The sequence below is a fragment of the Salmo salar genome, chromosome ssa20 (assembly GCF_905237065.1).
Source record: "Salmo salar chromosome ssa20, Ssal_v3.1, whole genome shotgun sequence".
Taxonomy (NCBI): Eukaryota; Metazoa; Chordata; class Actinopteri; order Salmoniformes; family Salmonidae; genus Salmo; species Salmo salar.
In genome coordinates this window covers 65,767,517-65,794,291 of record NC_059461.1, presented here as the reverse complement: position 1 = coordinate 65,794,291, position 26,775 = coordinate 65,767,517, and the positions used below count along the sequence as shown (strand labels likewise).

General features: G+C 41.6%; 1 protein-coding gene across 2 annotated transcripts in view; it reads right to left on the bottom strand.

The window, feature by feature from the left end:
* LOC106581158 (leucine-rich repeat and fibronectin type III domain-containing protein 1) overlaps positions 1–22,048 on the bottom strand; it is a 146,481-nt gene extending 124,433 nt beyond the window's left edge. The window contains exon 1 of one of the 2 annotated variants that reach the window (XM_014163027.2): positions 21,472–22,048. The gene's annotated coding sequence lies outside the window, so the exon portion shown is untranslated. The other variant, XM_014163026.2, reaches the window with a different exon arrangement.
* Positions 22,049–26,775: the final 4,727 nt, after the last annotated feature.

Below are 26,775 nucleotides of genomic sequence, written 5' to 3'. Positions count from 1 at the left end.
CAAATCGGAGGGCCTGTTGTCCGGGCCTCTGGCAGTCTCTATGGGTGTGTCACAGGGTTCAATTCTTGGGTCGTCTCTTTTCTCTATACATCAATGATGTCGCTCTTGCTGCTGGTGAGTCTCTGATCCACCTCTACGCAGACGACACCATTCTGTATACTTCTGGCCCTTCTTTGGACACTGTGTTAACAACCCTCCAGACAAGCTTCAATGCCATACAACTCTCCTTACGAGGCCTCCAACTGCTCTTAAATACAAGTAAAACTAAATGCATGCTCTTCAACCGATCGCTGCCTGCACCTGCCCGCCCGTCCAGCATCACTACTCTGGACGGTTCTGACTTAGAATATGTGGACAACTACAAATACCTAGGTGTCTGGTTAGACTGTAAACTATCCTTCCAGACTCACATCAAACATCTCCAATCCAAAGTTAAATCTAGAATTGGCTTCCTATTTCACAACAAAGCATCTTTCACTCATGCTGCCAAACATACCCTCGTAAAACTGACCATCCTACCGATCCTCGACTTCGGCGATGTCATTTACAAAATAGCCTCCAATACCCTACTCAATAAATTGGATGCAGTCTATCACAGTGCCATCCGTTTTGTCACCAAGCCCCCATATACTACCCACCACTGCAACCTGTACGCTCTCATTGGCTGGCCCTCGCTTCATACTCGTTGCCAATCCCACTGGCTCCAGGTCATCTACAAGACCCTGCTAGGTAAAGTTCCCCCTTATCTCAGCTCGCTGGTCACCATAGCAGCACCCACCTGTAGCACGCGCTCCAGCAGGTATATCTCTCTGGTCACCCCCATAGCCAAATCCTCCTTCGGCCGCCTCTCCTTCCAGTTCTCTGCTGCCAATGACTGGAACGAACTACAAAAATCTCTAAAACTGGAAACACTTATCTCCCTCACTAGCTTTAAGCACCAGCTGTCAGAGCAGCTCACAGATTACTGCACCTGTACATAGCCCATCTATAATTTAGCCCAAACATCTACCTCTTCCCCTACTGTATTTATTTATTTATTTATTTTGCTCCTTTGCACCCCATTATTTCTATTTCTACTTTGCACTTTCTTCCACTGCAAATCTACCATTCCAGTGTTTTACTTGCTATATTGCATTTACTTTGCCACCATGGCCTTTTTTGCCTTTACCTCCCTTATCTCACCTCATTTGCTGACTTTGTATATAGACTTATTTTTCTACTATATTATTGACTGTATGTTTGTTTTACTCCATGTGTAACTCTGTGTTGTTGTATGTGTCAAACTGCTTGCTTTATCTTGGCCAGGTCGCAATTGTAAATGAGAACTTTTTCTCAACTTGCCTACCTGGTTAAATAAAGGTGAAATAAAATAAAATAAATACAAATTGGCATCTACCGTACATATATTTAGAAAGCCATTCATCATCAGAGAACTGAAAGCAAAATACAATTTTCTGTGGGATGCAGAAAAAGGTCATGTCAGAAGGAAATATGTCAACTGGCATCCACGATGGAATAGAGCTGTTTCTTGATCATCCACGATGGAATAAAGCTGTTTCTTGATCATCCACAGTGGAATAAAGCTGTTTCTTGATCATCCACAGTGGAATAAAGCTGTTTCTTGATCATCCACAGTGGAATAAAGCTGTTTCTTGATCATCCATGGTGGAATAGAGTTGTTTCTTGATCATCCACAGTGGAATAAAGCTGTTTCTTGATCATCCATGGTGGAATAGAGTTGTTTCTTGATCATCCATGGTGGAATAAAGCTGTTTCTTGATCATCCACAGTGGAATAAAGCTGTTTCTTGATCATCCATGGTGGAATAGAGTTGTTTCTTGATCATCCATGGTGGAATAGAGTTGTTTCTTGATCATCCATGGTGGAATAAAGCTGTTTCTTGATCATCCATGGTGGAATAGAGCTGTTTCTTGATGATCTCTACAATATGAGTCCAATACCACTTTTCACAGGGTATGGTATCCATCATTTAATGTTGAATGTGTCTGAAAAGTTGGTTTGAAGTGCTGAATCTAGCCCAAAGCTAAAAGTCTAGGAGCTCCATGCCAGCCTTGCCTTGTCACTGAACAATGTCTCAAAAAATACCATTTAAATGTCAAACACTAAAGTTGGAGATCAGACTGACTTGAGACTGGAAGCTATTGTTATCCGAGTGTCAAGAGAAGCTATTTTCGAGAGCCCATTACAAACCAGGGCAGTATGACCAAGCTACATTTTCATTTAAGCCAAATATTGCCGTGCTGTGTCCGTATCTGTGCTCAGGCAAAAAATGATGTCGCTTTGGGCTCATCAGCCATATGGTGAGAGCACTGATTAGGACTTAGCCATGCTGAGAAGAACACCATCCCATAACTAAAATATGGAGGTCCATCTGTTTTTGTTTGGTTTGTTTCACATCTTTCCAACGTCCTTATCTGATTCAAGGGGACAATTAATTCAAGTGTCCACTTGACTAACCAACAGGTACCCTCCTCTCAAAAGGCATCAGCTTAGTCACAACTAGCAACATTAGCGTGATAATTCATTTAAAACAAAGCATCCATTCAGAAATGAGTAATGTTAAATTTCAATGCGACCGCACTGCCAATTATGTAATAAAATGGCTGATTTTAACGAAATACAGCCAAAAAGTTTTTTGCAGGAATGGTTTCTTTTTTGGTTATACTGTACCAACAAACTTCTTGTCACGCCCTGACCAGTAAAACGGGGTATTTGTTATTGTAGTTTGGTCAGGGCGTGGCAGGGGGTGTTTGTTTTGTGTGTTTCGGGGGTTTTGGTTTATGTTCTACATTTTCTATTTCTATGTGTTTATCTAGTGTTCTATTTCTATGTTGGGGTTTTGGTAATGACCTCCAATTAGAGGCAGATGGTTGTCGTTGTTTCTAATTGGAGGCCATATTTAAGTGGGTTAGTTTTCGCTTGTGTTTGTGGGTGGTTGTTTCCGGTATAGTCTGTGCACCTTACTGGACTGTTTTCATTGTTTGTTTTGTTTAAGTGTTTTTCTTTAATAAATTAAAGAAGATGATCAGTATACCCGCTGTATTTTGGTCCACTCCTTACGACGCCCGTTACAGAACCACCCACCAAAGAAGGACCAAGCAGCGGAGGAAGGAGCAGCAGGAGAGCTACTTGGAGTCGTGGACATGGGAGGAAATATTAGATGGAAAGGGACCCTGGAGGCAGGCTGGGGAGTACCGGTGACCGAAGGAGGAACTGGAGGCAGCAAAGGCAGAACGACGGAGGTATGAGGCATTATATCTTCCATTTCAGGAGGTGAGGAGGCAGCCCCAAAAACAATTTTGGGGGGGGAACACACGGAGAGTTGGGGTAAGTCAGGCAATAGACCTGAGCCAACTCCTCATGCTTATTATGGGGAGTGTTTGGCGTGGAGAGCACCGTGCTATGCGGAAGTGCGCACGATCTCGCCCATCCGCACGCACAGTCCGGTGCGGTCGATACCAGCCCCCCGCAAGTGCCGTGCTAGAGTGGGCATCCAGCCAGGAAGGAGTATGCCTGCTCAGTACATCTGGCCACCAGTGCGTCTCCTAGGCCCAGGCTACCCTGCGCCTGCTCTACGCACGGCAGCCATCATTCCTCAGCACAGCCCAGTTCGCCTTGTGCCAGCACTCTGCCCGTGCAGGGCTACAGTGACAACTCAGCCAGGACGGGTTGTGCAGGCTGTGCGCTCCAGACCTCCAGTGCGTCTTCAAGACCCAGTGTATCCTGTTCCTGGTCCTCGCACTAGCCCTGTGGTGTGTGTTACTGTTCTGGCGCCTCCAAAGCCAGCCCCACGCATCAGGCCTCTAGTGCGCCTGCCCAGTCCAGTACGTCCTGTTCCTGCTCCTCACACTAGCCCTGAGGTGCGTGTCAATAGTCTGGCGCCTCCAAAGCCAGCCCCACGCATCAGGCCTTTAGTGTGCCTGCCCAGTCCAGTTCGTCCTGTTCCTGCTCCTCGCACTAGCTCTGAGGTGCGTGTCAATAGTCTGGCGCCTCCTAAGCCAGCCCCACGCATCAGGCCTTCAGTGCGCAGTCCCCCTCCAGAGCTTCCAGCGACAGTTCCCCCTCCAGAGCTTCCGGTGACAGTTCCCCGTCCAGAGCTTCCGGCGACAGTTCCCCGTCCAGAGCTTCCGGCGACAGTTCCCCGTCCAGAGCTTCCGGCGACAGTTCCCCGCCCAGAGCTTCCGGCGACAGTTCCCCGTCCAGAACTTCCGGCGACAGTTCCCCGTCCAGTGCTTCCGGTGACTGTTCCCCGTCCAGTGCTTCCGGCGATGTCCTACAGTCCGGAACCGACAGACGGCCCAAAGTCTGGAGCCTGCAGAGACGGCCCACAGTCCGGAGCCTGCAGAGACGGCACCTCAGCCCGAGGTCTCCAGCGACGCACCTCAGCCCGAGGTCTCCAGCGACGCACCTCAGCCCGAGGTCTCCAGCGACGCACCTCAGCCCGAGGTCTCCAGCGACGCACCTCAGCCCGAGGTCTCCAGTGACGCACCTCAGCCCAGATCCTTCAGCAGTGGTCTACAGTCCTGAGCCTTCAGCGGGGGTGGGAAGGTTAGAATGGGGACTAAGGCCGGAGCCAGAGCCACCTCCATAGTTGGAGGATTGGGGGGGGTGTAGCATGGTGTAGCACGTTGACAGTGGCCACCCTCCCTTCCCTCCCTTTAAGTTTGGGGTTATTTTTTGTGGGGTTTTTGTTTAGGTGCATTTGGGGTCTGCACCTTTAGGGGGGGGGGGTACTGTCACGTCCTGACCAGTAAAAGGGGTTATTTGTTATTGTAGTTTGGTCAGGGCGTGGCAGGGGGTGTTTGTTTTGTGTGTTTCGGGGGTTTTGGTTTATGTTCTACATTTTCTATTTCTATGTGTTTATCTAGTGTTCTATTTCTATGTTGGGTTTTGGTAATGACCTCCAATTAGAGGCAGCTGGTTGTCGTTGTCTCTAATTGGAGGCCATATTTAAGTGGGTTAGTTTTCTCTTGTGTTTGTGGGTGGTTGTTTCCGGTATAGTCTGTGCACCTTACTGGACTGTTTTCGTCATTTTGTTTTGTTTAAGTGTTTTTCTTTAATAAATTAAAGAAGATGATCAATATACCCGCTGCATTTTGGTCCACTCCTTACAACGCCTGTTACACTTCTGGAATATTTTGAAAAGATACTTTAATAAAAGGTAGTACCTTGTATTTATGTATTATTCATAGTTTGTGCTTCTATGCATGCTCATATACCCCAACAATCTCTCCTGATGCACATCCCCAATATGTTGTTAAAAGCACTTCACTTGTCCTTTAAAATGGGTCATCTACCTGGCTACCTGCAAGCCTGGCTACACCATCAGAGCTCCAAAGTCCTCTACTCAGAACTCACTCTCCTGCAGCAGTGAGAGTCTATGATTGATTGAATGCCTAGGCAGATTTGTTTTGATGTTATGCAGTAAACCTGCAAACACCAGGTTTTAACGATTCTTCCACTGCCCCTACTACAGCCTCAGCACAACAATCATCAACACGTTTAGTAGGTTATAATTTGAGAAAAAAAGGCTTTTCTAATCAAACAAACAAAATGCAATGGTACGTAGCTAAAACAGTCCATTTAAAAGTCTGCAGCATCACAAATCATATTGCATGAATTATACATCTACAGATTCTATACCTTAAAATACATCATAATAGAGCAACTAAAATAGAAATGATAGCTCTTAAAGATAATGATCTTCATTAATGGGTAGACCACCCAACATGTAGCCTCGTACACCACACTGATCTTACAAGCTCACATAAATGATTCGCTACACGGATCCTTATGGCGCATAATTTATGTAAACTCACGAGCTCAGCGTGGTATACGAGGCTACTCAACAATGGCTTTTGACCAAAACCAAAGAGTCTGGATTAATTATTTCATCTGTCAACTTTTTATAAATCCATCAAGCCAAGATGGCATTCATTCTCTTCAGACCTTTAATAGAGCTGCAGTCACAACATAATGTGCAGCTTGTCCCAGATGTGGCCACTCCTTTTCACCGGCTGCTATTCTGTGAATAATTTCATATTGCACCTGAGTTCTATGTAGATTTCAAAGGGCTACAGGGGATACGCATTGTTCAAGTATTTGTTTCCCAGGCAGACACCTCAAACCTGAGAAATTGAAATAGAAATGTAGAATGGCTAAGCAGCAGTCCTCTCCTCACACTGATATCCACATAAATGGCATCTTTGAAGACCGTAAAATGCACAGCAGATCTCACTGTCTCATCGGCAGAAGACTCCCCCCTAAAACTAGTGGGCTGACAGCCAACTGCCAAGTGTCTTCCTCCTTCAGTTGGCTGATCTGAGGATAACTGTCATGTCAAAGTTCAAAGTTCTGCAGAACTGTCAACATGCTTTACAGACACTTACAGATACAGACTAGAGGCCTCAGAGCTTCATGATGTGATTATTCTGTGCATTACAATCACATAGCTAGCTATCTTGAGCAGAAACAAAGGTTGACCACCATGAAAACGATTTTAGTAAATAGCGCATAATAGTTTATTTATTCGACCATCATTAGAGATTTGATATGTTTTCATTGCTTGTCAACCTACAGTACCAGTTAAAGTTTTGGACACACCTACTTATTCAAGGATTTTCTTTATTTTTACTATTTTCTACATTGTATAATAATAGTGAAGACATGAAAACTGTGAAATAACACATATGGAATCATGTAGTAACCAAAAGAGTGTTCAACAAATCTAAATATATTTTAGATTCTTCAAAGTAGCCACCATTTACCTTGATGACAGCTTTAGACACTCTTGGCATTCTCTCAACCAGCTTCACCTGGAATGCTTTTCCAACAGTCTTGAAGGAGTTCCCACATATTCTGAGCACTTGTTGGCTGTTTTTCCTTCACTCTGGGGTCCAACTTATTCCCAACCATCTTAATTAGGTTGAGGTTGGGTGATTGTGGAAGCCAGGTCATCTGACGCAGCACTCCATCATTCTCCTTCTTGGTCAAATAGCCCTTACACAGCCTGGAGGTGTGTTGGGTCATTGTCCTGTTGAAAAACAAATGATAGCCCCGCTACGCGCAAACCACATGGGATGGCGTATCGCTGCAGAATGCTGTGGTAGCCATGCTGGTTAAGTGTGCCTTGAATTTTAAATGAATCACTGACAGGGTCACCAGTAAATCACCCCCACACCATCACAACTCCTCCTCCATGCTCCACAGTGGGAACCACAAATGCAGAGATCATCCGTTCACCTACTCTGCATCTCACAAAGACATGGAAGTTGGAACCAAAAATCAAAAATTTGGACTCATCAGACCAAAGGACAGATTTCCACCGGTCTAATATCCATTGCTCGTGTTTCTTGGCCAAAACAAGTCTCTTCTTCTTATTGGTGTCCTTTAGTAGTGGTTTCTTTGCAGCAATTCGACCATGAAGGCCTGATTCACTCTGAACAGTTGATGTTGAGATGTGTCTGTTACTTGAACTCTGTGATGCAGTTATTTGGGTCGCAATCTGAGGTTCAGTTAACTCTAATGAACTTATCCTCTGCAGCAGAGGAAACTATGGGTCTTCCTTTCCTGTGGTGGTCCTCATGAGAGCCAGTTTCAACACAGCGCTTCATGGTTTTTGCAACTGCACTTTTCTGGATTGACTGACCATGTCTTAAAGTAATGATGGAGTGTCATTTCTCTTTGCTTACTTGAGCTGTTCTTGCCATAATATGGACGTGCTCTTTTACCAAATAGGGCTATCTTCTGTATACCCTGCTTACTTGTCACAACACAACTGATTGGCTCAAATGCATAAAGAAGGAAATAAATTCCACAAATTAACTTTTAGCAAGGCACACCTGTTAATTGAAATGCATTCCAGGTGACTACCTCATGAACTACTTATGCAGCTGCATGTCTATCACAGTAACTTAATCAACTTCTCCACCCCTACCATGCATCAAAGGGGTATCCATGTGCTATTACTGTGCTAATGCCACGTGCTCAGTCCCATTAGAGGATTTCTCTGCTATTAGCTCCTTTTTATCCTGTAGGAAAGCCTTTTTTCTCATCATAAAGAAGCTTACTGCAGCCTGGCATCCAATCATCCAGCAAACTAAACACAGAGCAGCTGCTGTATAAGAAGAGAGAACATTAACTGGATAAGCCAGACATTTCTGTTTGGGAACATTCATCTTCTCAAGGACGTATAGATTTTCACAGTGACTCTCTAAAACAACATACAGTATTGTGAACCATTGCTTCATCATGTGTATGGTAATATGTCAGCTATGTGCAAATGCAATGCAATGCAATTAAATTATATGAGGAAATGTACAGGGAGAGGTAACATTTACAACAAAAGGAAACATTCTATTGCCCTGGGGAAACAGAACGTTTACAGAAGAACTGCTGTTATTGATTTTGAATTGTTGGCAAGTTGTTTAGTTCATTAACAGTTTGTTGACAATTTATGAACCCTTTTGTTCAGTCAAATAGAATGCATCTATAATCTGTTTAAAAAAAGATATAAACATGCTAAATAGATTTTTTGTAACATAAAATAACTAAATGAGCCTGTCGTTAATCATGAATAGTAGGTTTGATTGTGGTGGAGTGTGGTGCAGTGGAGAGAAGGTCTTTTTTCATCTTGGCAGATCAATTGTTGCTAATCCTAGTCACCCTTCTGCATCCCAAATGGCACCCTATTCCCTATATAGTGTACTACTTTTGACCAGAGCCCTAATCAAAAGTAGAGCACTGTATAGAAATAGGGTGCCATTTGGGACATATATATTTCCCCTTAACGAGGTCCATATTCCCAGTGAGGGGTAAAAATATGGTCTGATGACTGGACTGGTGAGTAAGTAAAAAGCCCATCAACACTTACTGAGTGCATGTATCATTCACCCAGCATCTCTACTGAGGATGTTTGTCATTTATTGGACAAAAAAGTAATCATCTCAAAGAGAACCATCAATTCTGAGAAAAGGCATGATATGATATGACATTATATGCCTCTATAAATCATAGGGCAGCTAAACATTGAATTCGCAAATACATTTTTTAAGCACATCTTTAATTATTTGTTGGTTCTGAATGTCATATAGACTGCTCTTGTTTTGGTATTCTAACAACGGAAAGTATTTATAGAGAAATTTCCAGGTATCTAAACACAAAGCTTGTGTGCTCCGGGACATGCTTGTATCACTCTTATCAATATGATGACTGACCCTATACTTGTCAGTATTCCAGCCACACATTTCCTCCTGACAGGTACGACTGGTAGCTTGCCATGTCTCAATGCATTTTGAGAGACAGGTTTGCTGTGGGCAGACAGGGCCTGTTATGCCACTGTTGTTTTGCATTCCAACGCATATTTCTTCTGAGTTGGTGGTTGGTGCTTTTGTTTTGTCATTTCATATCTCATGCAAGTCAATGTCAGCCCCCCTGTTGTGTTCGAGCCCCTTGGTACCCTGTAAACGGATAGGATAGTCTTTTAAAACCACTCACTCTTTCCCTATAGACTGATACATCAAATACAAGAATGTCACTCACTGAGTACATATTTACAGGTTTGAAATTCTCCCAAGATCTCGCATTTATTTGAAGTTTTGCCACTTTGTTTCTGACACTCATACGGTAGGTATCTAAAAATACTGTATGTTCATATTTGGAATGTTAGTCATGCAACAAAATTAACTAATATTATATATGAGCTCAGTCTACAGTTTAATGAGTCTAGTGTTGATCCATGATCTTCAGCTCTAGGCTTTTATTGGAAACAAGACCCTTCGTCTAGGAATTGAGAGCGTGTTGAACTAGCAAGCTTGTTGTTCCTACATGCCTACAAGCAATACATGATCAGCTGGAGGATCTTAAGTGCATTTTAGATACATATCAAGTAATACAGGCATCAACACATCACACTAAGTACAACCCATTACATGGATTTGGGTCTGTTGAAAATATTCAGTTATAACACTAAAAGTGTCTCCACTCCAGGACTGTTCCTTTGAGCTATTTATCAACTCCCTTACATCATACATTCTCTTTATAATTGTCAAATCCACTAATTGCCTATTAGCATCATTCTTCAATGGGGTACCACAGAGGACAGCATGTCCATAGCAGCAATGCAACAGCACTTGTAAACTCATAATATACACAAGTATACTTTTTGCTCTACAGAGAGTATTTTAGAACAATCTTTATAATTATCCAGTAAGATGCAAGGTCAGTCTGACAACCTCTATTTCAAACTCTAATGTGCTGTTTCATTAAAGATTAAAAATTAAGGAATAATCATGGAGAACATGGCGGGACTATGAAAGAAAAGCTTATTAGTATCTCTTTATACATGTCCTTCAACCAGCACAACACCTCTTATTGTGGGTATGAACACATTCAGTGTGCTGAGCTGCATTACATGAGGAAGTACAACTACCTGGCACATAGGAGACGATTGGTTAGCAAAAGTATGGCAAGTGGCATAGATTATTCAGGTCGTTTCTATCCTGCTGAAGAAATCTACAGGCAGATTGGACCGGCTACTGTTTTAACAGCCATCCGATCCAAACAGAGGAAATTAAGTGGTTCTGCTGTCCCGGACAGTTGCTGCTGGGCTGGTTGACCAAGAATAGTTCATGCTTTTTCTGGTTTGACTGCAGGGAAGGGTCAGCAGAGATGTCTGCTACAAAGTCTGCTACAGAATTTACTACAACACTACTTTGTGCTCAAGGCATTACTGTAGTATGAAATTCTATTGGCGCTAACAATCAATGCTGCACTCACAGGGCCGAAGGAGTCCTAGCTGACCAAACATATTAGAGAGCATAAAACATGCAGAGTGTTTGCAAATGATGATTCCCACAACAGCAATTTATGCATCATGGACATCAAGGTTAGTGGGCCTTTACTAGGTAGCTTTGAGCCCTGCTCTCCCTAGCACTAAGGCCCATAGTAACTACAAACTCCTTAGTGCAGGGGTCGGCAAAACTGACCCATAAGTGATTTTGTTGACCCCCCAAAGTGTTTTGGGATTTTAGTTTTTGGTAAAAAAATATATATATACTAAAATCATTGTAAATAATAATTTGTTCTTAACTGACTTATCCAGTTAAATAAAGGACAACAAATTATTGTTATCTCTTTTGGGGCTTAGTTGTGGTCAATTTATAGTGTACAAATTATTGTAATAATGTTGTGGCCCACTGACCATGCGCACCACCAAAAAAACGTCCCGCAGTTGAATTGAATTGCCTACCCCTGCCTTAGTGAATGAGCCGCAAAGAGCTTAGAGAAGTGCTAGTCTGGGATATCAGCCTAATCAATATCATCTGATGCAGCTACTGAAAGTATATCCAGATCAATGTCACCTTCCTTGATTCAAAAAGCAGATATGGTCTAAGAGCTTGACTGGTTGGCTTGGCTGGCTACTACAGTACAGCAAACACTAGTTCATGTGTGGATAATAATATCATATCTCTTCATTGTAATTCCCTTATAAAGACAGTGACATCTATGCCCTGTAGCAGTAGTCTAAGGCTGTGCCAATGGAGGAACGGCCACACTGTTGAGGAGCGGTTCTTGGAGGAGACAGGTGCCACCTGTAATCTTGTTATCTTTGCTCCATAGAGTCAACAGAGAGGCTGGGAGGCTGATTTGTAGCTTGGGTATAATAATGCTCTTTAGCAGTAGCAGAAGGTACAGTATGAGATGCTCCAAAGAAAATGACATGGTCAATATGTCCATCTTCCATCTGAATCAGGATATCAGGATTCTAATGAACCTAGCTCAACTTGACCTTACCTGTCATTGGAAATACAGTACCAGTCAAAAGTTTGGACACACCTACTCATTCAAGGGGTTTTCTTTATTTTTACTATGTTCTACATTGTAGAATAATAGTGAAGACATGTAGTAACCAAAAAAGAGTTATATATATTAGATTTTAGATTCTTCAAAATAGCCACCCTTTACCTTGATGACAGCTTTGCACACTCTAGTTAAAAAAACGTTAAATAAAAAAATGGCATTCTCTCAACCAGCTTCCTGAGGAATGCTTTTCCAACAGTCTTGAAGGAGTTCCCACATATGCTGAGCACTTGTTGGCTGCTTTTCCTTCACTCTGCAGTCCTACTCAATTGGGTTGAGGTCGGGTGATTGTGGAAGCCAGGTCATCTGATGCAGCACTCCATCACTCTCCTTCTTGGTCAAATAGCCCTTACACGGCCTGGAGGTGTGTTTTGGGTCATTGTCCTGTTGAAAAACAAATGATAGTCCTGCTAAACGCAAACCAGATAGGATGGCGTATCGCTGCAGAATGCTGTGGTAGCTATGCTGGTTAAGTGTGACTTGAATTCTAAATATATCACAGACAGTGTCACCAGCCAAGCACCCCCACACCATCACACCTCCTCGTCCATGCTTCACGGTGGGAACACATGCGGAGATCATCCATTCACCTACTCAAAGACACAGCGGTTGAAACCAAAAATCTCAAGTTTGGACTCATCAGACCAAAGAACAGATTTCCACCAGTCTAATGTCCATTGCTCGTGTTTATTGGCCAAAGCAAGTCTCTTCTTATTATTGGTGTCCTATAGTAGTAGTTTCTTTGGACCAATTTGACCATGAAGGCCTGATTCACGCAGTCTCCTCTGAACAGTTGATGTTGAGATGTGTCTGTTAGTTGAACTCTGTGAAGCATTTATTTGGGCTGCAATCTGAGATGCAGTTAAATCCAATGAACTTATCCTCTGCAGCAGAGGTAACTCTGGGTCTTCCTTTCCTGTGGCGGTCCTCATGAGAGCCAGTTTCATCATAGCGCTTGATGGCTTTTACAACTGCACTTGAAGAAACTTTCAAAGTTCTTGACATTTTCCAGATTTACTGACCTTCATATCGTAAAGTAATGATTGTCATTTCTCTTTGCTTATTTGAGCTGTTCTTGCTGTTCTTGTCTTTTATCAAATAGGGCTATCTTCTGTATACCACCCATACCTTGTCACAACACAATGGATTGGCTCAAACTCATTAAGAAAAGAAATTCCACAAACGAACTTTTAACAAGGCACAGTTGTTAATTGAAATGCATTCATAGTGACTACCTCATGACACTGGTTGAGAGAATGTCAAGAGTGTGCAAAGCTGTCATCAAGGCAAAGAGTGGCAACTGAAGAATCTGACATATAAAATATATTTTGATTACTACATGATTCCATATGTGTTATTTCATATCTTTGATGCCTTCACTATTATTCTACAATGTAGAAAATAGTCAAAATACAAAAAAAACTTTGAATGAGTAGGTGTGTCCAAACTTTTGACTGGTACTGTAGATCTGATTCTACCTTGAGTCCTCATCTTCGCTTCCCAGTCAATCAACTGCTTACTCTCATCATCAAGCTATAGAGGTGATTTCTGCTCTTTAAACACCATGTATTTCTGCCTCTCTCCATCCAATGGTCCTTTGCTCCTCTATTACAGTGTGCTCGCTCCCTGCTGACTGTGGTGACCAGCTGTGTTCTCTGCTGCCCTTGAGCTCTATCCTAAATCTCATGCTCTGCATGCCACACGTACCAGGTCAACCCTTTGGCTCCCCAGCCCCAGGACCCAGACTGGTTTATCTGCTAATGCCAAGAGAGGCCCTGGTCTGCCCCAGGATGAGATGCACGCTCCAGGCCTATGCTCATCACCCAGGTCCCCTGGGGGTACTAAATGCAATTTTCCCTTATTCAGATTTTAAGCTCAACTTTGGGGGCGGCTAAAGGAAAGCCCTTAGGTACAATATGTATCAACTGACTGATCATTCTAAAAGTTGCTTGCTTAGTTAGAATACCACATTTTACATGAGCAAGTCAAACAGCACCATCATCTAGTTTCAATGTTTCATAACTCATCTTTAGTATAACAGTATGCACATTTATGTTAACACTAACACTCGGGAGGTGAAGGTCGAGTCATGCGTCCTCCGAAACATGACCTGCCAAACCACGCTTCTTAACACCCGCACGCTTAACCCAGAAGCAGGCGGGAGGAAACACCGTTCAACTGACAACCAAGGTCAGCCTGCAGGATACTGGCCTGCCACAAAGAGTCCCTAGAGCGCGATGAGCCAAGGAAAGCCCCACCAGCCAAACCCTCCCCTAACCCGGACGACGCTGGGCCAATTGTGCACCGCCTTATTGAACTCCCGATCACGGCCGGTTGTGATACAACCCGGGATCGAACCTGGGTCTGTAGTGACACCTTTAGCACTGCTATGCAGTGCCTTAGACCGCTGCGCCTCTCAGGAGGCCCATGTTAACACTTTTCTAACAGAAATTGCCGGCAATGGGTACTTTTTCATGAAATGTGTACTGAATCTACTGTGGCTACTCCTATTATGAGCAGTAATACAATAGTGAATGAATTTGGCTATATTGCTTCCTGTGAAGTTATCTTACACATAACAAAACAGATGTTATTGTTTTATACAGCTGTTTGACATCCAGACCTCATTGAGTACAGCTCAACAGTGGGTAGGCAATGCATAATAATTTGCAAATCCAGATTTTCTTTCATTCTCCCAATGCAGATCTGGTGGTTTTGGCATGTCTCTTTCCTCTCGTTTCTGCAGTGACTGATAAAACCCATATCAGCCCTGATTTCATAATGCTAACACATGATAGCAGCTGCTGTAACACAATGCAACAGACTGGCAAGCCAGAGAGGCTACATTCATCTCACCCTACTGCCTATACTGCCAACCTAGAAAGCAGCAGCAGCCTTCCCACCTATCTGCTTGGGGATCTGTTTAACTATTACCTATTGTCATTTGAAATTATTCTCACATATTTCTTGATATTGTGTGTATTCATGCATCAATATAAAATCCATGTAGTCAGTATTTGTATTTGTATTTATTATGGATCCGGCTACTCTTCCTGGGGACCGGTAAAATGAAAGCAGTTATACAATTTTAAAAACATTACAATACATTCAGATTTCACAACACACTAAGTGTGTTCCCTCAGGCCCCTACTCCACTACCACATATCTACTACACAAAATCCATGTGTATGTGTGTGTATAGTGCATATGTTATCATGTGTGTGGATGCATCTGTCTGTGCCTATGTTTGTGTTGCTTCACAGTCCCCGCTGTTCCATAAGGTGTTTTCTTTATCTGTTTACTAAATCTGATTCTACTGCTTGCATCAGTTACCTGATGTGGAGTAGAGTTCCGTGTAGTCATGGTGCTATGTAGTACGGTGTGCCTCCCATAGTCTGTTCTGGACTTGGGAACTGTGAAGAGACCTCTGGTGGCATGTCTTGTGGGGTATGCATATGTGTCTGAGCTGTGTGCTAGTCATTTAAACAGACAGCTCAGTGCTTTCAACATGCTTTCACAAATACAAGTCGTGATAAAGTCAAGCTCTCCTCCACTTTGAGCCAGGAGAGATTGACATGCATATTATTAATGTTTGCTCTCTGTGTACATCCAAGGACCAGCAGTGCTGCCCTGCTCTGAGCCAATTGCAATTTTCCTAAGTCCCTCTTTGTGGCACCTGACCACACACCTGAACAGTAGTCCAGGTGTGACAAAACTAGGGCCTGTAGGACCTACCTTGTTGATAGTGTTGTTAAAAAGGCAGAGCAGCGCTTTATTATGGACAGACTTCTACCCATCTTAGCTACTGTTGTATCAACATGTTTTGCCATGAGAGTTTACAATCCAGGGTTACTCCAAGCAGTTTAGTCACCTCAACTTGCTCAATTTCCACATTATTTAACACAATATTTAGTTGAGGTTTAGGGTTTAGTGAAAGATTTTGCACAATCTTTTAATTATCAATTTCTCTCAGCCAATCATCAGTCTTTTGTGTAAGTGCTGTTGAGTGTCCTTCCCTATAAACATGCTGAAAGTCTGTTGTCAATTTGTTTACTTTAAAATGGCATTGTATCTAGTCAAACACATTTTTTTCCCCAAACTTTGCTAAGGTTGCTAACAGGCTGATTGGTCGGCTATTTGAGCCAGTAAAGGGGGCTTTACTATTCTTGGGTAGTGGAATGACTTTAGCTTCCCTCCAGGCCTGAAGGCACACACTTTCTAGTAGGCTTAAATTGAAGATGTGACAATATCGTCCGCTATTATCCTCAGTAATTTTCCATCTAAGTTTTCAGACCCCAGGGGCTTGTAATTGTTGATAGACAACAATCATTTGTTCTCCTCTTCCACACTCACTTTACGGAATTCAAAATTACAATTCTTGTCTTTCATAATTTGGTCAGATATACTTAGATGTGTCGTGTCAGTGTTTGTTGCTGGCATGTCATACCTAAATTTGTCAATCTTGCCAATGAAGAAAATCATTAAAGTAGTTGGCAATATCAGTCGGTTTTGTGACAAATGAGCCATCAGAATCAATGAATGATGGAGCTGAGTTTGCCTTTTTCTACTAAATGTCATTGAAGGTGATCCAAAGCTTTTTACTCTCATTCTTTATGTCATTTACCTTTGTTTCATAGTGTAATTTCTTCTTCTTTTTATTCAGTTTAGTCACAGTTTGCCATACGTTTGCCAATCGGTTATGCAGCCAGACTTTTGCCTTATCCCTCTCAACCATACAATTTTTCAATTCCTCATCAATCCACAGGGATTTAACAGTTTTTACCATTATTTTCTTAATGGGTGCATGCTTACTGGGATAAGCAATTTCATAAATGTGTCAAGTGCAACGTCTGTTTGCTCCTCATTACACACCACGGACCAACAAATAGTATTTACATCAACAACATAGGAATCACTACAAAACTTATTGTATGACCTCTTATACACTATATTAGGCCCAGTCTTTGGAACTTTGGTTTTCCTAGATATGGCTACTATATTGGAGGCCAAAAGTCTGTGTAGCCAATAGAAGTCAGAGTCCCGAATGTGGGAACAAACATAGTCTGCCCCACAGATGGGTAAATAAAGTTTGTAGTCACACAGTATGCAGGAGTCATGAGGCAAATAGCAAAATGCACAAGAAAAAAAAACATATAATGACTTGGGGCTAGCCATTGTAAGTTCAACTTGATCAATACATATTGATGATTTCATTCCTGTGCTGTTTATTAATACCCTGATAGGTTGACTGATCACAGTTTGAAGCTTTGTCTTGAGTGGGCAAGTTGAAGAAAGCCAGTCAATATTTAAATAACCCAGAAAACATACTTCTCTGTTGATATCACATACATTATCAAGCATTTGGTCTATAGCAGCTTCCCACAAGAATGGGCTTTTGGTGAGACAGAAGAACCTGTAGCCATATTACTTCAACAGTATGTATGATAATGTGTATGATAATGAGGCTCTCATGATGGCTGATTTCATTAGGCAAAGGCATGGCACCAGAACCCTGGGTATCTACTGTAACACGGTCCAATGCGCTGACAAGCAAGAGAAGGGGTGATAACCTATCTCACCCCAACCGCTGCATAGATAGTCCAAATCTAAATACACAACAACCCACTGGGTACACACTGGTTGACTCAATGTTGTTTCCAAGTCATTTCAATAAAATGACTTTGAACCAACGTGGAATAGACGTTGAATGTATGTCTTTGCCCAGTGGGAAGACCTGTTGCACTTGTTGTTTAATTTATTCAAAACACTAATCCAATAGGGCTCAAGCGTATTAACCCTCCTAAGAATAAACCTCATTAACCTCTGTGTTCAGATATCTTTACAAGCCACTTAAAGCAGGCCCTTATTATGTACAGACATGGAGCAAGAATTTAAAATACAGAACCTGGTGTTGCAGCTTCAAATGTCCATGGTTCTGACTGAAACGAATGCTTCAACAGCTCATTCAAATATGCAACATGCACACCCAAAGCAATAGATCTCCTAAACTCTATAAACCTGGGACTATTGATTCCTATTGTTGTAGTCTTCATACCCATAAAGGACCCAGTACTATGCTCCCCACATGGCTAGGTTGTTTTATCTGTGTGTTGAAAGTGTGTCTCTTATCTTCACCTTTGAAGGCATCCGTCCAACAGGGTGTGGCCATTGCAACACATAAACCATGTGACAGCTCCTCTCCGTCTCAGCGCTTCATTGCACTGGGCAGGCTGGGCAGCTGTGGAGAGGTGGTGCCCCTGATGTGCCAGAACATTGAGTCCCATTCCTGATTGAGATGGAGGAGTGGATACCGCAGCTGCACCTGGTGAACGGTACTAACCAGTGGTGGAGTGGCACTGCAAGCTTCTATGTAAAATGCATGCGGCATACTGTACTACTGATGTAACTCAGCGAGTCGATGTACACAGTTTCCCCTTGGTATGTCATAGGAGAGTCGGACGAATTAAAATGGTAGTGATATGAGGGGATGTATGCCTCATTTAATGGTAAGCGTTTTGATATTTTGCCTCTACCTCTCTTTAATGGATTTACAACCTTCACTACTACCCTGTTTACATCTGAAAGAGCACCTTATTTCTCCCATCTACATTGCCTGAGTGAACAAAATATATAATCCTATGAAACCCACATGCTGACCTCTTTGAACCCTCTACTGAGTCTGAAGACTAGGATTGGCAAGGACACAAATACCTCTATCTCTGGAGACTGCCTACAGAGACATAGCCTATTATTCCACAAACTAATAACATAAATATTGAATGCCTGAAAAAGAGAAAGAAGAAAATAACCCTAAGAAATTGCTACCTTTTTGACCATAAGACTACATTCAAACTGAGGTCCATCAGAGTGGTTGGACAGCGAATAATACCGTCGCTAACTGCTAGAGATAATAGTGTTGCCATTGTTTTTTAACGTTTGCTTATGCATAACTCTACGTTGTTGTTCGTGTCGCACTGCTTTGCTTTATCTTGGTCAGGTCGCAGTTGTAAATGAGAACTAGTTCTCAACTGGCCTACCTGGTTAAATAAATGTGATTTCTTAAAAAAATAAATAATAATAACTTACTTTTTGAACTAAATACATAAAGACTCTTAATTAACATTTCTAAGACTGCATCACTTATAACTCATTAATGAGCACATTAATTGGTGAGCTAACTAACTAATTTGCATATTGTCCTGTATAGTAACGTCACTTTCAGGAGTCTACCTAATACAACCTGTAGTTTTCTATGGCGACTTTGTTACGTGGGAAAAGGCTATGTGGCGCAAATGTAAACTTACAACCAGATTCAACACCATGGTCAGCTATGAGCTCGGAATGCCGAAATATGAAGTACAGCACCACAGGCCAGTGGACAGCGACCGTAATACACAGGGTCAGCTCTGCTGCAGCAATATAGCATTCTTGTCTACTCATGATCATGAATAATATGTAATATATATATAGAAAAAGTGCTGTTACATTGGGCTACGCTTCCTTCTCAACGTCGCGCCTATGGGTAACGTTAAGTCTATGAGAAAAGTGTGCCTTGATTTGCAACCCATGGATAAAAATCGGAACATTCACATTCGTTTCTTATGCGTTCGATTGGTCGGTACTGAACCGAATAATAGACGGCTGTAGCTTAGCAGTCAGTGTCCCCAAGCGGCCATTGGGCTTTTCTACAGTGATACACATTCTCCAGTGCTGCTGCTAACTTGAGAAAGTCGACGTTGTGCTGATGAAGACACGCCCGTGCCACTTGCGCTCCAAGCAGGCTTTCAACCAACATTGGCAACTTCAATGGAGGATTCAACTGACGTAGTTATGTGTGACCCATGTGTTCTGTATTCAAGCACCTTTTGATCTGAATGCCCACACAGCTTCCGTGGTTGTAGCCAAGCAACACAGACCTATGATAATGAATGCAGAATGCATGCTGCTTCTACAGACACAGAACCAATCTATTATCTGACTTCGTTCCCTCTGGTAATTTGATTACACACATCACGTAGCAATAGCCTAATTAGGGTCCATTACAACGAATCCATACAAGGGTAAGTATTCCTTAGGAATATATCCTTATAGGAAGCTGCATGACTCCACCACACAGATTAAATTCCAAACCAGGTGAATAACCCAATACTGCGAAAGGTCAACTGAAACCTTTGTGTGTTACTAGGCTACAATGTCAACCATCTCATATGAAAATGAATATGAGTCATCTATCAACATACAAAAATCGTATTATTTTGGTTGCTTTACCCAGGCTGCTTTACCCAGGCTGCCCGTTGTCTCACAGTACTAGTTGTAGGCTACAGCCTACTATTTATCATCCCTATTTATCATCTTGATAAGACGCTTTTGCACCTATACAGATGTAGGTTACAAGCTATGTGACTTAAATCAGCAAAATCATTTAACAAAACACGGTCCAGAACATCAAACGCTATTTATATCATAATGTAATTAGTCAGACAGTACTTTAGATTGAATAGCCTATGCGGCATGAACGCATTAATAGCCTATAGTCTATACTGACAAATGGCAGAGTAGTTTCTGTTATTCAAAATAGCATCACCTGAACATTATATACCTATCAAGATATCTGTAAACACTGCACACAATATCAAATCATCCACCAACGTGTAAGGCCGAAAAAAAGTGTATAGCACAACACTAATTTGCCATTTATTGAGCATGTGATCAAAGATAAAATACATGACTGACTTACCTTTACGGGTGTCATTAATAGGATATGCCGCGGATGTTTATGGGTAGACACATGGGCGTTATTTCCACTGTTCAAACATTGTCTTACTGAAGCATTTTTAATCGAAGAGGAGTGAAATTGACGAGAAAGGTATAACCAACAACGGGTTGACTTTAACTTCAGAAATTGGTCGACAAATTGTTAGGCGAAGTCCTTTCTTAAACCATATTTATCAAAAATCCAGTGAACGAGGCAGATGTCATGGGAAAGATATGTCCCTGATACCTGCATCGGGTTAAAACCCCACCTTAATCCCAATACAATCCAAGTGAGACTGAAAAAGATATGCAAACGAAAAACCAAATCCGAAATCCAGCTATCGTCCCAGGAAAGTGTAGCCTGTCAAATGAGTAGCCTGTCAAGTGAGCCTTGCCGCTTTGAATAAGACACGTTGGGCTGCATTAGAGGTATATTCATATAGTGCAATATGCATGTACCAATATTGGCATTATGAATGATGAAGGTAGAAAGCCATGCAGTTAAGGATCCTTTAAAGCAATGGGTTGTCAGGCTAGTGTTTTCGAACGGACACGCGATTGGAACAGACGCATTGGCATTGGTGTAACATTCAGCCACACCGTTTCTGATATTCTGCTTATCTAAAAGTCTGAGATGGTTGTGAAGGTCGACGACTACAATGACAGCCTATAATAGATAACCACTATTTATTTTATTTTATGATAATCAAATCAAGGTTGCCAAACATCCTGCTCTCCTTGATAATGTTGGCCGTTAACTTCCCTTGTCGTTTGAAGGAACACCACCCACGCATAGTTTAAAGCGTGTATTTTTCTTGATAGCCAATATATGCTTACCCACGCGAGCAATTAGTTTTCATACATGGCTTGCTTCTTTGTCCACTCGTTCTGCAAAAACAATGCGGTCGATTTTTCCGGGCAGGGTAGTGGCAGAATGAATCCTGCTTCATTCCATAGAGCGATCAGGCAAGATTTTGCAATGCGTCTCTACTCAACAGCATAACACTTGCGTAATAGGAGGATCACGACTGATAGGCTTACAAATTAATAGATATTTCCTCACCATGATGTCTTGAACAGATACAGAACAGAGAAAATCTTTACAAAGTGGCCCATAGACGAATTAATGTTATACGAAGAACATTACTTTGCGACATATTCTCTATGACAAGCACAGCATTGCAGCAATGTGATGTCATTTAATTTAAGGTAATACACCAAACATTGCGTATTCTGGTCTCGGATGGGATGCTGATTAAGGTCTTTGATTTCTGGAGAGTTTATCCGTATTGGTGGGATGCCAGAGTGACATGGGATGGGACTTCATGATGGGCTGGCTGTTGTGACCAGCACAAAATGAGATACTGCGTGGGGGGTTGTCTGAATGCCAGTTGAGCTGCACATTGTAAAAGTATTAGTTTTCAGATGATCATCCCTTTCCTTGTCACTCTCCACCTAATCCATATCTCATGGAATGTTGATGGAACAAATAGAACACATCGTATTTATTTTAGTTTGGAAAATGTGGTTGAGAAAAGTAGATTGGTCAGGATCAGGATTACAGTAACACCTCAATAATGCTCTCTTAAGGGTGTTTTCACATATAGTCCTCTTTAAAATAATAGCCGATCTCAGTCCTCTTTAAAGTGAACAGGAGGAAAAAATAAGAAAAAAAGCGAAAGAACTCAGTTCTCTTTGTATTTACACTGCCCTTGCCTTTGAATGAGGACTCAACTCTTTTGCCAGTTCACTTCACCTATTTTGTGGACTGAGTCCTCTTTGCATTCACATTGCTATGTTTAGAAAGTAACCAAGATCTTTTTCCAACATGCACTCTTAGTTTTTACAAAGTACAGGACAAGCCATTCATTCAGAGTGTGTTACCAGACAGCTACTTACATTTTGGAAGCTAATAGATTGCATTTCATTAAAATATGTGACATAATAATTGTAATCAGAAGATACTATTAACATGTACACTACAGTTCAAAAGTTTGGGGTCACTTAGAAATTTCTCTGTATGCCTATGTAGATATTCCATAAAAAATCTGCCGTTTCCAGCTACAATAGTCATTTACAACATTAACAATGTCTACACTGTATTTCTGATCAATTTTAAGTTATTTTAATGGACAAGAAATGTGTTTTTCTTTCAAAAACAAGGACATTTCTAAGTGACCCCAAACTTTTGAACAGTAGTGTACATTTAATTGCTAAATAGCAACAGAACAACTGCAGAATAAATAATGCTGCAATTGGAAATTGTACACCCAATGTAGGCTACTGCCCATTTAAGAGCTAGAATAGATTTTATTCCTTATGTTGTGATTCTCACCAAATAGATTGTCTATTCACACTATTCAAAATCCACAGTCAATAAACAGCTTATGAAGATATGTTAGCCTATAGATCACATATTGTAAACAAATAATCTGAACTAAATCCTCCACACATTTTGGAATTTCTGTCCACCCTTGACAATCACTAATCAATATCCAAAAACTGCACAAATTATTTTCCTGCAAACCTGCAGATCATCATCTTGTCTCAATTGTGGCACCAATATGAGGGTTTATGGAAGGTGAAACAGTGTTGCAGTAGTCTAGTGTGGTGCGGGGAAAATGACAAGCGCACCCGGGGAGATTTGCGTTCACATTGCCCTAAAAAAGGGAACCAGACCTCGGAATTCAAGCGATCCGAACTCAGACCTCCTCTCGAGATGGTCTCAGTTCAGTTCACTTTGGGGGCTCTTTTGAGGGGTCCAAGTTCCTTAAGCGAACCGCACTGAGTTCACAAAAATTGGCTGAAAGGGTCCAAGTGTGAAAATACCCTAAAACATCTCATAGTTCCTGACACACTCAGTCCTGTGCTGGATTAATGAAACTGGCCAAACAGTGCATGAAGAGACAACCTAGTGAATATCCACCCACCAGAAAAGCAATGGGTAATCCACTCAGGGCCGCAGAGTGAGATACCACCAGCCACATCATCTCATGGTGAAATGAATTGGGAGCATGTAGAGTTGTGTGCTCTCTACACTCTCGTTGTAACATGAGGAACAGTATTCTGTCCAACTTAAAGTACTGCATCTGGAAAAGCTATTGATGCCTGTTGTTAAAATGGCCAGCTTCAGTCAACTGATTCTAGCCATCCTTTATGGTTAGCTCTAGTCGGGCAGCTTAGTCTCCTATTCAGAAGACCCCCGCCTTTGTTAGTGTCTTATTGGTCAAGGTCACTTCACATACTTATTACCACATCTCGTTCAGTCTATCAGCAGCCTTGATTCCGGGGACTTCAGTTTCAGTTGGTCTATGACCCCAGCACGCTGTGTGGTCAGAAACGTGCTTTTCCCATCCTGATGAGCACTTCCACAGTTTTCCCTCCTGCTGAACGTTTCCTCCTGCGGACTGTCCTTCTAAATGAACATACAGTTAATGTCTGTTGTCACCGGACATGATTTTCAGTTATCTGAACTGTGAGTGGTCAGATGTGTGTGTGATGTGTAAATGTGGACGTCTTTTTCCATTAAACTCCCCTTAACTTGGACATCCGCCGCCTCGTCCTTGTTCTGACCGTAAATTCTGTGGTGGTTGCTACCGGCCTTAAGCCAGCACCTACAATTTCTTATTACATTCATGGTCCATCGATTCTCTACAACCCTACCCCTATTTTTCACCTGTAAAGCAGCTAAATGTCACAAACTGTATGGGACAGGGGAACGTGCTGACTGAGGGAATGTTTCCTGTGGTGGTTATTCAAGTCTTTTATATGTATTCAGTTTTTAAAGTAATTTACCACAGAACTCGACACCCAAGTCCCAAGTCTAGGAAGATTATGGCAACAAAAAAGGCTTGCTGCTTTAACTGTAACTGCCATGAAATATTATGACAGACATCAGGTCATGATTATAAGACAGTTTATAACAATACTTCACTGCATATGAGATTGTGTATTTACCTACAGTATCACCTGGACATGTTGTGGTCATTATGTTTACATATAAAGGGTGTTTATTTAAAATATTATTATAATAACCTTTCAATAATTGACTTCAAAAGAAAGATCCAATGTTAGCAATCCAAGAAAGATCACTTGGGGGTGTGTTGCTCATACTCAATGATCTGACTATAACAACCTAATATCCCTCAACAACAATCATTTACGCAATTGAATACTGGGAGATTTTGCACAGTTTTCGTTTACTTGTTAATTGTTCATAATGAAATGTTGTAAATGAGAGCAAACCCACCATAATTTAACATGCATGTACCTTTACCAACAGAGAGATCCTTTGATCATTTGCATACTCAGAGTCTGTATAGCCTGCAGAATTTAAAGTCCATGAATATCTGTGTGTTCATGGTGTAGCTGAATGCATAGGGCTCATGCACTGCATGCTGATAGAAACAGAAAGAGAGCAAAGAAGGAAAGTCAATCCACCGTTTGTCAGGCTGCAACCTATGAGGCCAGGCTCCCTCTCCCCGTAATGCACTGTAAAAGTGATTGATTGGTATGATATTGAGAGATTGTCCATCTGAACTGTCCTCACTCACCAACGTGATGAAATTACTGTGCACTGATCTTTGAAAGCGTAATCGCAGATTAGGTCAGTGCTATCCATCTATTCTAATGCGGAAACTTGCCATTTCCTAAAGTGCAGATCCTACAAGAGGCGAATACACACGCACAGATCCAGAACTCACCACCAAGACACTAATATCCTTAGAGGCTGTGCTTAATGTTCTGGAACATATTTGAAGTTGATGTTTCCTGGCCCGGGTACAGGTGCACATGTGCCTGATATGGGCATTCTCTGCTGGTCGGCTACTGCGTAGCAACCTAAAGGTGCCAAAAGCACCAGGCCCAGATTCACAAAACCTTCTAAAGAACAAATGTCTTCCTAACTGCCATTTTTTCCTTAACTATAGACTTAAGAAAGTCAAGCAAAGTTGCTATTCCTCAAAAAGGTTATTGTAAAATATACTGCGCTGTTTCTTATATTTCTCCTTAAGAAAAAAGTTAAGGAGAAATTGGATTCTTGAAAATAAAGTCCTTGGAAATGTTTTTAATTCCAACATAGCTAAACCCTTGTCTTAAACTCAGGGCAGTGAGAGAAAAAGCTCATGGAAGCAGTTGAACATGTTTAATTCACTCGCAAACTTCCTCTGAAAGTTTCAGTATTGATTATTTTAAACCAAAGAACATGTTTTAGAACAGTACGAAATATGCTAACATGATTGCCATTGCTATCTAAAACGGTTGCCTTGCAACACACATCTTAAGAACATTCTAAGAAGATATTTGAAGAAGATATTTGAGAAGCTCGTAAGAAAATCATGAAATCTTAAGATATTGTTGAGGAATTGCACTTAGGAACTATCTTATAAAGTTCTATTTTTTTAGTTTTTCTTAAGAAGTGTTTTGTGAATCTGGGCCCTTGTCTGCCCTGTCTTTTTACTGTTGTTTAATTTCTTTACTTACCTATTGTTCACCTAATACCTTTTTTGCACTGTTGGTTAGAGCCTGTAAGTAAGCATTTCACTGTAAGGTCTACACATGTTGTATTCAGCGCACGTGACAAATAAACTTTTATTTGATTTGAAAGCCTATGTAACTTATGATTGCCAGGAAGGCCAAACAAATGTTTCTTAGATGGCCACTTTGGCCTCTAAAATGTGCTTATTATTATCAAGTTACCTCCCCACTATTAATTATTTTACAGTTCGCTACAAATTGAGAAATGTTATGAAATAGTGATCCTTTCTGACTACTATGCTTGATTACACAGGACCACTTGCTGACAGAGACCAATCATGGACAAGGAGCCTTGTGCCACTCACCGCTCTGCTCAGGAGACAATATAGGATATAGCTAGATGTTTTTATTAATGTTAACGCAGGTAACATCTGTTGAACAATGTAACTCATATCGCATACCATGTGATAAATCTGTATGAAACACAGGATAACCACGACTGTTTATATCCAAGGCTTCCGGTATTGACTCCGACATCATCTAGGAGTGTTGGGTTGACTCTCTCAGGCAGGATGAAAACGACTACATCGACCATGATCCTTTGCTAGTTATGGCCACTTTCACCATGATACTTAGCGATTTTTGGGGCCATTCAGCCTCATTCAG